This window comes from Grammomys surdaster, unplaced genomic scaffold (genome assembly GCF_004785775.1).
Source record: "Grammomys surdaster isolate TR1022 unplaced genomic scaffold, NIH_TR_1.0 170, whole genome shotgun sequence".
Taxonomy (NCBI): Eukaryota; Metazoa; Chordata; class Mammalia; order Rodentia; family Muridae; genus Grammomys; species Grammomys surdaster.
Genome location: NW_021604618.1, coordinates 5638789 through 5648485, shown reverse-complemented (window position 1 = coordinate 5648485; position 9697 = coordinate 5638789).

Below are 9697 nucleotides of genomic sequence, written 5' to 3'. Positions count from 1 at the left end.
CTCTCTCTCTCTCTCTCTCTCTCTCTCTCTCTCTCTCTCTCTCTCTCTCTCTCTCTCTCTCTCTGTGTGTGTATAAGTTCATAAACTACTTGGTTTCAATATGGCTTTTTTGGACCAGCTTTAATGTTACGTAAATTTATATCTAACAGGGACCAGATTAGAGATAAGTATTTTTAAAAGATTTTTGAATGCAATCAACTTCCAAGTTTATAGGACCCAAGTCAACTTGAACAGTCACCGCAGGTCTCAGAGAGATGCTTTGATATCCTTGGCAGGTTTGACGAGTCAATTCAAATGTACATACTGTGACTAATATGGCCTATTAGACCAGGGCACAGATGGATATTTCAATCAGCAGGAAAGACACATTCCCATTTAGCATAAAAAAACTCACAGGAGAACTATATTGTGGCTGAAAAACTTAAGTGTTCATCTAGAAACTGAACATGGTATAATTTGCATAAAATGATTAGGAAATCCATCATAGGCAAACCTAAAATGAAATGGAAATTTCAGCCATAAAACTCCCAGGAGTCATATTCAAGGATTTTGTGTTCATGGATGATCAAAGGAGACAGAGAAGTGTGTGGTCTGCCAGAAGACTAGATTCTCAGGCAGAAGCAGACCACGAGGACCTGGCCCAGCTGCAGGTCCTAATAGCAGAAGTTCCTGTCACAGTGCCACATTGAAGGAGAGGAAAATGATAAGAAGCAAGCAACCATTGACAGGAAGAGGCTACTGGGGTCCAAGGAAGACTGAAAAGAGCTACATTGGAATGTGGAACCCAGAAGAAGGTGAATTTAAGGTGAGGATTTTCTTGGAAGTTGAGAAGTGCAGTTGTTCATGATCCATGCTATGGAGGAGATAGCCAAAAGCAGCTCACTGTAGAATACGTTGGAGGAACAAGTTTAGAATATAGGGACACTGTATCATAAAGCATCAGGAGTCTAGTAAAAACTATGTTTCGATGGAACAGCTATGACTTTTTCTAAGATCACTGGATAGTTACTCCTTATATCTTCAAGCACCACTTGACCACAGTTTCTGTAGATATAGTTGCTATTGATGACAGGCCAGATGTCCTAGAGACCAGCCAATTCCATCTAAATGGTTTCCCTAATGATTTGCAAGTCACCAGCTCAGTAATATAATCTGATTTTCATGACATCTTTCACTTTTCAAACTTTTCCATTGGTCCTTGGGATGCTCGGCGACTCATTTAGTTTGCATCTGTCTTCATTATTCTTGAAAGCAGTGAATCACTCTGCTTCATTGGCTGCAGATTCCCTTTTAAAGTCAGATCAATATATTTAATGGGTTTTCAGAATGGGTGCTTATGATCAATATGCATTATTTATCACAGAATCATCCATGAATATTTTTCTGTTAGAATACTTTTAAGAGGCAACACACTCTACGTATGCATATGGATAATATGCATAATCAGGAAATTAATAATTAATAAATAAAATATTAAATCATCTAGGAAATTAAAAAAACCTTATTTTTTCTCATTACTTTCTATATTCACTGACTGTTTTACATGGTGATTATTTCAAACAGATAAGTGTTAAGAGAAATAAAGGCATGATCTACAGTTCTGCGGAATTGTTTAATAAAATATAATGATTATCATCAGGACTGTAGATGCATTCTTAGGAATAACCAAAGGGATAAAAAGTAAAATTGAAAATAACAGAAGGAAACCTAGAATGAGTGGCATTGCACACTAGCTTTTGTTCATGAGCTTCCTGGCTGTCAAATCAAAAACAAAACAAAACAAAACAAAACAAAACAAAACAAAACAAAACAAAACAAAACAGAAAAGGAGAAGTCATTTGTCACTCTGTGATGAGACTACATAGACAGACTTCATCTTGTACTAAAATCAGAATTGCATATTATAGCAGTTAGAATTATGTGCTTTGGATTCAGTACTAAATTTAAATTCTAGTTTTCTCTCTTACAAGGGTAGCTTCCTGGGTTGACTAGTTTAACTCTTGGAACCTTAGTATCTTCATCGAAAATGGGCAGAGCAATACCTATTCTTATTGCAACTAAGAAGTTTACATGTTAAAATTCATATGAAATACCTAGGTCCCTGACACATGGTAACTGCTCAATAGCTATGAGATACAATGTCAACAACACAGAGAGACCACCTAGACAACAAAAATTTCTTGTACCCAAGATGGCAATTAAAAAGACTATAAGTGCAGTATTTGTTTTAAAGTGATAAAACAGATACACATATGTGTCATTTTTCACCCGAGAATACTTGTTAAGACAAACAAGAAATGTATAGTTAAGGCTCATTATAATGATCATGTACTTTTGATTTGTTTGGTACTCTTGTTTCAACAATGAGAAAAACAAAATATTTGGTGTATCTGATATTTTGTCAAGATGTTGCATTTTGAGACTGATGCTTGGACATAGACTTAATATAGTGCTGTTTGTAGTTGAATCATTTAAAATTCTGGGGCTGGGGAGATGGACAAGTACTTGCTGTTCTTGAAGAGTACTTGGTTTTGCTTTCTAGCCATATGGTGACTCACAATTGCTCATAACTTTAGTTCCAGAGTGTCTGATGCTTTCTTTCCCACTGTGGGCACTAGGCATTCATGTGGTGCACATACATTCAGGCAGGCAAAACACATACACATAAACATGCTTATCAGTGGAAAGTCGAACGTCGGAGGCATGGTTCATTCTTTCAAAACTGTAAGCCTTTCCCTCCTTCCTCTTGTGGACTGATGTCTCCTGTGCTGTGTTCACTGTAAATAAAAATATTCTGATGTTTCTGAGGCTAACCTAGCATTAGCTCTATCTTCTGGAGTCATTGCTAGTTCATGGAAGATCCAAGAAAGCTACTTCAAGGCTCTTTTCTGCCAGTAGAAGCAAGTTGTCATGAGTGACATCTCAGGCAAGCCTCGGAAGGGAGAAGGAGACTAGAGTGTATGCTTCTGTGTCAGGTGCAGCCTCAAGAGATTGTGAAAGGTGAGGGTTGAAGAAGCACTGGTCTCTTGAGTGTTTAAGCTGAATGGCCCTTATTACTGACCTGCAGTGGTTCTTCCAGTGGCTGGATAAGCATCTTGGCCCTTTATAAAAACTAACTTATAGAAGGAGGGAGATCTCAGTTTCTCTGCTAAACATCCAAGGAGTCACACATGTGCTCAATTACTAAAAATATGTTGTGTGCCTATTTTAAATACAACAAAGTGATTCCATTCAAGCCTCTCAGCAACTCTATTAATGCTGCTATGTGATGAATGAGAGAATGGAACCTCAGGCAGTAACAATCTGATTTGGGTCCCAGGTGCATCTTTCTATACATGTTACTTTAGCACTATTAGTCTAGATGCCACTGAGTTAAGAAAAGTTAGATAGTTCAATATGTTGGGGAAAAGACAGTTTCTGAGACGTTTGTGATGGAATAGGGTTGACATGAGTTTGGGAGTCTGGATTATGTTCTGAATCAGTCAAAGCAAACTATAAAGTTAGAACCATTGCAGCAGGTGAAGGGCAGGCTGATGGCAGCAGATTTTAGATATCAAGTAAAATATTCCCTTGAAAATTGCAGAGCAAATGTAAATGTTTTCTTCATTTGTTTTGGACGTGTGTGTGTGTGTGTGTGTGTGACAAAAAAAACCAATGATGAGGGGAAAGGCTTGAGAACTAGGAAAATGAAGAATGCATTGGGGAGTATATTACCCCAACTATGGACAACTGAGACTCAGTACCACTATGGAGCCTTTGTAGGATTATGGAGAACACATCCCTGAAAATATTTATTCATTAGTTCTTACACATCATTGGTGGGGACTATTGCTGCAGGCATTAACTATTGGTGATCTATCTTATATTAGGCTAGAAAATCTCGGGATGATCTAAAGCCAGAGGGTGTCATTTTGCAGTTAGTGACAGTAATCCATATGGGTACACGTAGGATTTTGTTCTGGTGGATTCTGAGGAGAGGGATAATATGAACTCGATATGAATAGTTTACAATGTAGGTTGCATATTTTAAGAATTTAAAGGGGAATAAAAGAGACGGTACAACAGACCACTTACTGCAACTTCAGAACTCATCATCCACTCTGAGGATGAAAGTGCATACAACCAAATACCTTTCAAAATAGTAGCTGGTGCCACCCTGGGATATCTGAGTGGATTCATAGTACGAGAAGAACTTAGATATTGTACTTGACATTTAACCACTTGTAACTGTCTCTTAGGAGTGATTCTGGGCAATTTTATAGAGCTAAGTTGTTTATAGTCCTCTTGTGCTGCTTTGCATAGGTATGGCCTCTATAGATTCATGTTTGAATGCTTGGCCATAGGAAGTGGCACTATTAAAAGGTGTGGCCTTCTTAGACGTGTTTCCAAGTCTTCTTACAGCAAGAGGCAGGGATTTGAGGTCTTAAATGCTCAAGTCACTCCAAGTGTTAACCACAGACAGTCTCCACCTGTCTACCTTCAGATAAAGATGTAGAATTCTCAGCTTCTTCACCAGCACCAAATCTGCTTACATGATGCCGTGTTTCCTCTCATGATGACAATGGGCTAATCCTCTGAAACTGTAAGCCAACGCCAACTAAATGTTTTGTTTTATAAGAGTTGCCTTGATCATGGTGCCTTTTCCCAGCAATGGAAATCCTAAGACACCCTCTTAGAAAACATATGTAGCACAGATTATTCACATGGCATGGTTTACAAGAGTCACTATTGGACCCCCAAGCCATGATGTGGCCTGGTATGCTAAAACGAGAAATATAATCAGATATTTTGCTGAGGATTTGAATTTGAGACTTGGGCCACTTTGCTAATCTAAATCAGTTTCCATTTGTACTGAAACTAAAGCAGAAGGAAAAGCCTTTACAATCTGCATACATTCAATCTTTCATGTTCAGTTAACCTCAGTGGCCCCTTGATGCATATGACTAAAATGCCCAACACACAAAAGGGATGTTGCCTTATTTCCATTTAAACAGTTGATTAGTATAGTACATTGTTTCTTTCATTATGAAGTACACAGCGCTCTCAGAATGGTGAGTGGAATCAAGCTAGAACAGTTAATTATATTGTGAAATACATTTTTTTTTGGCTCTTCTTTCTTCACCCGATGATGATTAAGTTCCATCGGGCCACTCTTTGAACTCAGAAATTGTGGTACCCACCAACCCCTGTTTATTAGCCTTCATAGGTCTTAAGGCTTGGTTTTCCAAGCACGTTCCCATAGGGAGATATTTATTTCTTGAGATTTCCAGGGCAGTCTTGATTTCAACTATCTTTTATCTGTTGTTTCCATATACTATCAACGTCCCAGAAATGCCAGTATTTTGGCATTTAAGCTACATCTCTCAGACGGCTTAATTCCCAGAAGTGGAAAAAAAATCCTTTGTTAGACTCTGTGTCCTGATTTTTGGTGTGGAAAATAAGGTCATCATATCCTCATTCCACTATTCTTTTAGGAGTTGAAATCAGTAAGTAAGCACTATATCTCCTTGAACAAGTCCATTCTATCCAGCTTTCAACACTGTCGTACTGTACTAAATGGAACATGCCAGGATTTACTTGGACCTGTCTTTGGGAGACTTATTTTGGGGGATCAGCATACCTTATCAGGTCTTCATCCATGCAGAAGATAGAATATGGGCACCAGTTTCATGGATCCCAGTGAGCATTCTGTCCCTTAGTGAGAGAATTGAATAAAGAATGTGAATTACAAGTCCTATGCCGTTCTCAGAATAGATTAACATAACTAGACCCTTTTGGTTCTGAGAGACAGACATTTGTTCTTATTGAACAAATAGAAACAGATATATTTAAATATGTTATGTGTAGCCCCATGTCACCAGTGGAAATACCTTGTTCTAATCGACTTTCTCCCTCTGAGTACACTTTGTGCTTCATAGGAGTCATATTATGTTGGCCTAGTTTATGGCTCTCTTACATGCCTAGCTTGGTGTTGGCTTATTGTTGGTAATAGTCAATGCAGGCAGACACAAGCTATCAGTGTGCTTGTTGAAGATTAGGACTCTCAGCAATATTCTGGGTGGGTATAATAGTTCCTGGATGGTATATAGTAGATTTTTGGATACTATTGTTCTGCTTTGAAGAGATGCTGACAGATGATGACTGATTGAAGAAAATTTATGCTCTCAACCATTTTGATACCATAGTGATTTTCTTTTTAAATGCCTATGCTAATAATGAGAAAAAAATCTTTATTTGTGGACTAAAATTGGCAATTTAAAAGAACAGTAAGCAAATTAAGTCATTAATTAGGACCATTATACTTCCATAGAAATTTCAAGCAATCATTCATTTGTTCTTGTTATTACTAATTAGTGCCCTAATTGCTTAGTTACAGATATATGTATGTGAATGGTGAATGCATTATACATATACATGTGCGTGTATATGTTATACATGTTTAAATATGTACATGTTATGGTTCTGAGAGACAGACATTTGTTCTTATTGAACAAATAGAAACAGATTCAGAACATGTATTCAGGGCGAATACATGTTCTCTCAGAACCTAGTTATATAGGGAGAGTAAGCACAGCAATGGCGGGGATTGATGGCTGGAAAATTAACAGCTATTTTATTGATAGGTAATCATGCATCAGACATCAGTATGAACATTTTACATGTAATACATAATTAGTTCTTGCATAATCCATGTTTCAGATGAGAAAATGTGGCACATAAAAGCTAATTAGCCTGTCCAAGGTTACAGAGTGACGTGGGAATAGGAAGAGCAGAGACTGAGGCGCTGTGAAATGTTCCAAATCTAGAAGACTCATTTCTATTGCAATTCTAGGAAAGGAAAGCAGAGTTTTGGAAATAGAAATTTCTGATTTTTAAAAATAATACTTAGTATAAAATGTAAGATAATTCCCATTGTCCAAATTTCAAGATGGTAGCCTATTTGGTTTGGGGTTTTTGGGATAAGTTCTGATCACCAAAGGGTTAATGGGAGGAAAAAGAACAAGTTCCAGCATCCAGGTAGGCATCACTTTCATTCCAACTGGAATGTGGCTGAAAATCAAGGGACAGTATTGGATTTGTTGTGCACTCCTTTTCTGTCTGCAGAATTGTTGCCTTTCCTTGTTTAGCCCCTTGTCTCAGACACTCAGTTTAGAGCTACATTTACCTTGAAAGCTCAGGCAGTTTTTCTTTATTCTTTTTTTTTAATTTTCAAAAGCTTACTATCCAAGCACTTATAATTGATATTGATCAATTAATTAGATGACAATATATACATTGATATTTATTTATTTATTACAGATTTAAATGATTTTAAAAAGTATAATGCTGTTTTTTTGTGATTTGAGGTAGCTTTTCTTTCTTTTTTAATAATTTATTTATTTTTTTCAAATTGTAATTTTTACTCCTTCACACAGGGGTTATAAACACAAAACGGCAGGATGTGGGGAAGGGGATGACACTGGAGCGTGGGTGTTCAGGGGGAATACAGATATCTTTCAGAACAGGGTATCGACTGGGTGAAGGTTCAGCGGACAGGTCACTATGACTCTGCCTATGATTCACTTGTTCTTATCTAAGTTGGTATTATCCATCAAGGCTACCTATTTACAAGGTCTATAACTACTCAGGCTGATAAATTTCCACAAAAGCTGCCTGTTTACATTAGCTTATAGCCATCTGTTTCAATATTTTTCCACAGAGACCCAAGACTTGGTGTTAGTATGCATGTATGACATGCCTATTGCTGATTTTAGGCCTTCAGTGTGTAAGCAGGGCTGCCCCTGACATCTCCTCCCTTCTCTAAGTATAGAAGGGCTGTGGCTATTCCAATCTTGTGAAGGCAGGGATAGAGGCCTGACCTCCAGTAATTGAAGGGGACCTTGTAATGGCTCCGGTCCCCCTGTCTTTGTCCAGTGAGGCATGAGGGCCATACCCATCCTGATGTCTTTTTCCTGGAGAGGGAATGCTTTTGACATCAACTCCTACGCAGTCAAGCTTGTCCTTGAGGTAGCTTTTCTTTCAGGGTAGAATTTCCTTCAGCAGGTAACTTCAGGATTTATGTGAGTCACTTCCTGACTAGAACTACCAAATCATTTTCAAAGCTTCTGTCTTAGCCTTACTTCAACTATGTCTTGGAACATTAGTTATATGTGATATGAACAGATATTTGGTTCATGAAAAGTGTCCCTTGAACAAATAAATTTGGAGAAATGGGGTTTAACAAAATGAAATTAGTTTCATGATATGGTGCCCAAGGTTCTAAAGCACATTGTAAATGTCCACATAGGGCACAAAGTAGGTAGTATTTCTCAAACTTTTTGATGGCTTTAACTTTTATTTCTAGTAAAGCTTATAAGACTTCATGGCTTACAAAACAAATGTACTTGAAAATTATTGTGGAAATTATTGTGGGTACATGTTTATAGAAAGAAATACCTAAATATACATGTGTGTCCAAAGGAGGTAACTCAAAGGACATGCAAGGTAGTGTGGTTCCACAGAGAGATATACTTCCTAAATATTAGTGATTTAGTCCAGTTATATCTCTGACTAGCTGTATAAGAAAGGACAGAAATACAAATATTGTGCATCTTATTTTTTTCTATGAGACTTTTGTACCAGGAACAGTGGGGAGAAGAGATGGAAATGACCAGGCAAATGAACTTCATGGTTTGACAGAGAAATATGGTACATGAAGTAGCTAAAAATCATCTTGAAGTGTTATTGTCCATTCAGTTATTATCCATGCAATCAACACACATTCCCTTTTGAATTTATTATGTGTTGAGTACAGGAGACCAACTAAGGTACAGTTTTCTGTTTTTCTGCATCTTCTAATTTGGAGATCAGAATAGATAATCAGTATGCAACAACTATATGTGTAAATGAAAATAAATAAGTGGATGAAGTGATAAATAACCAAGTTCATGTGAATTTCTAAGTGACAAGGGTATGCCTTTCAAAGGCCTGGGTGGGCAGTGGTGTGCATCCTGTTGGGCTCTTAGATATAACAGGTTGATTTATTTCTCCTTCTCTGACATTAGTAGCCTTTCCTTTATGAGCCTTCATGTCATAGCCTTAAATAATCCATAGAATAGAAGAGGGTGATCGTAGTGGGGTCAATGTTTCACTGGTGAGTCATAAAATAAAAATGAAAATGACTTTAGTACATTTCTGAGAACTTCCTGCTGAGATATATCTTGAAATGCTTCCAACTGTGGCAAGCGTCTCGATATTCTTTTACTACTCTGCTTAGGTAGAACAGAGGAGGATTCCCAGCTAGGGTGCTAAGAAACTTGTACTGAATCCCTGCTACTAACAGCATGCACATATGGGCCATTAACTCTGCCTTTCTCAGCTTAGCTTCCTATCATTTTGAGAAATGAAGAAATGGGAAATCTTGTCTTCAAAGTTTTCCAACTCTTAAATGCCCCACCCAGGTTCCTAAGGTCCTTGGTCATATTCATTCTTGTCTGAAATCTCAGTTCTGACACAGGTACTGTGTCCCACTCCTCTGAGCTGTCACTTATTGTTTAGCTCATTGTAGTAAGTTTACAAACTTCAGTGACTCATCCTCATTGAGGCTTCTATATCACAGGCATAGAAACATTAAGAAGTCATCCTCCATGCCAGCCATTTGATGTCTCTGAAAGGCTAATTTAATACTGGGACATTTAGGTAACTTCAGTTGAAAGTA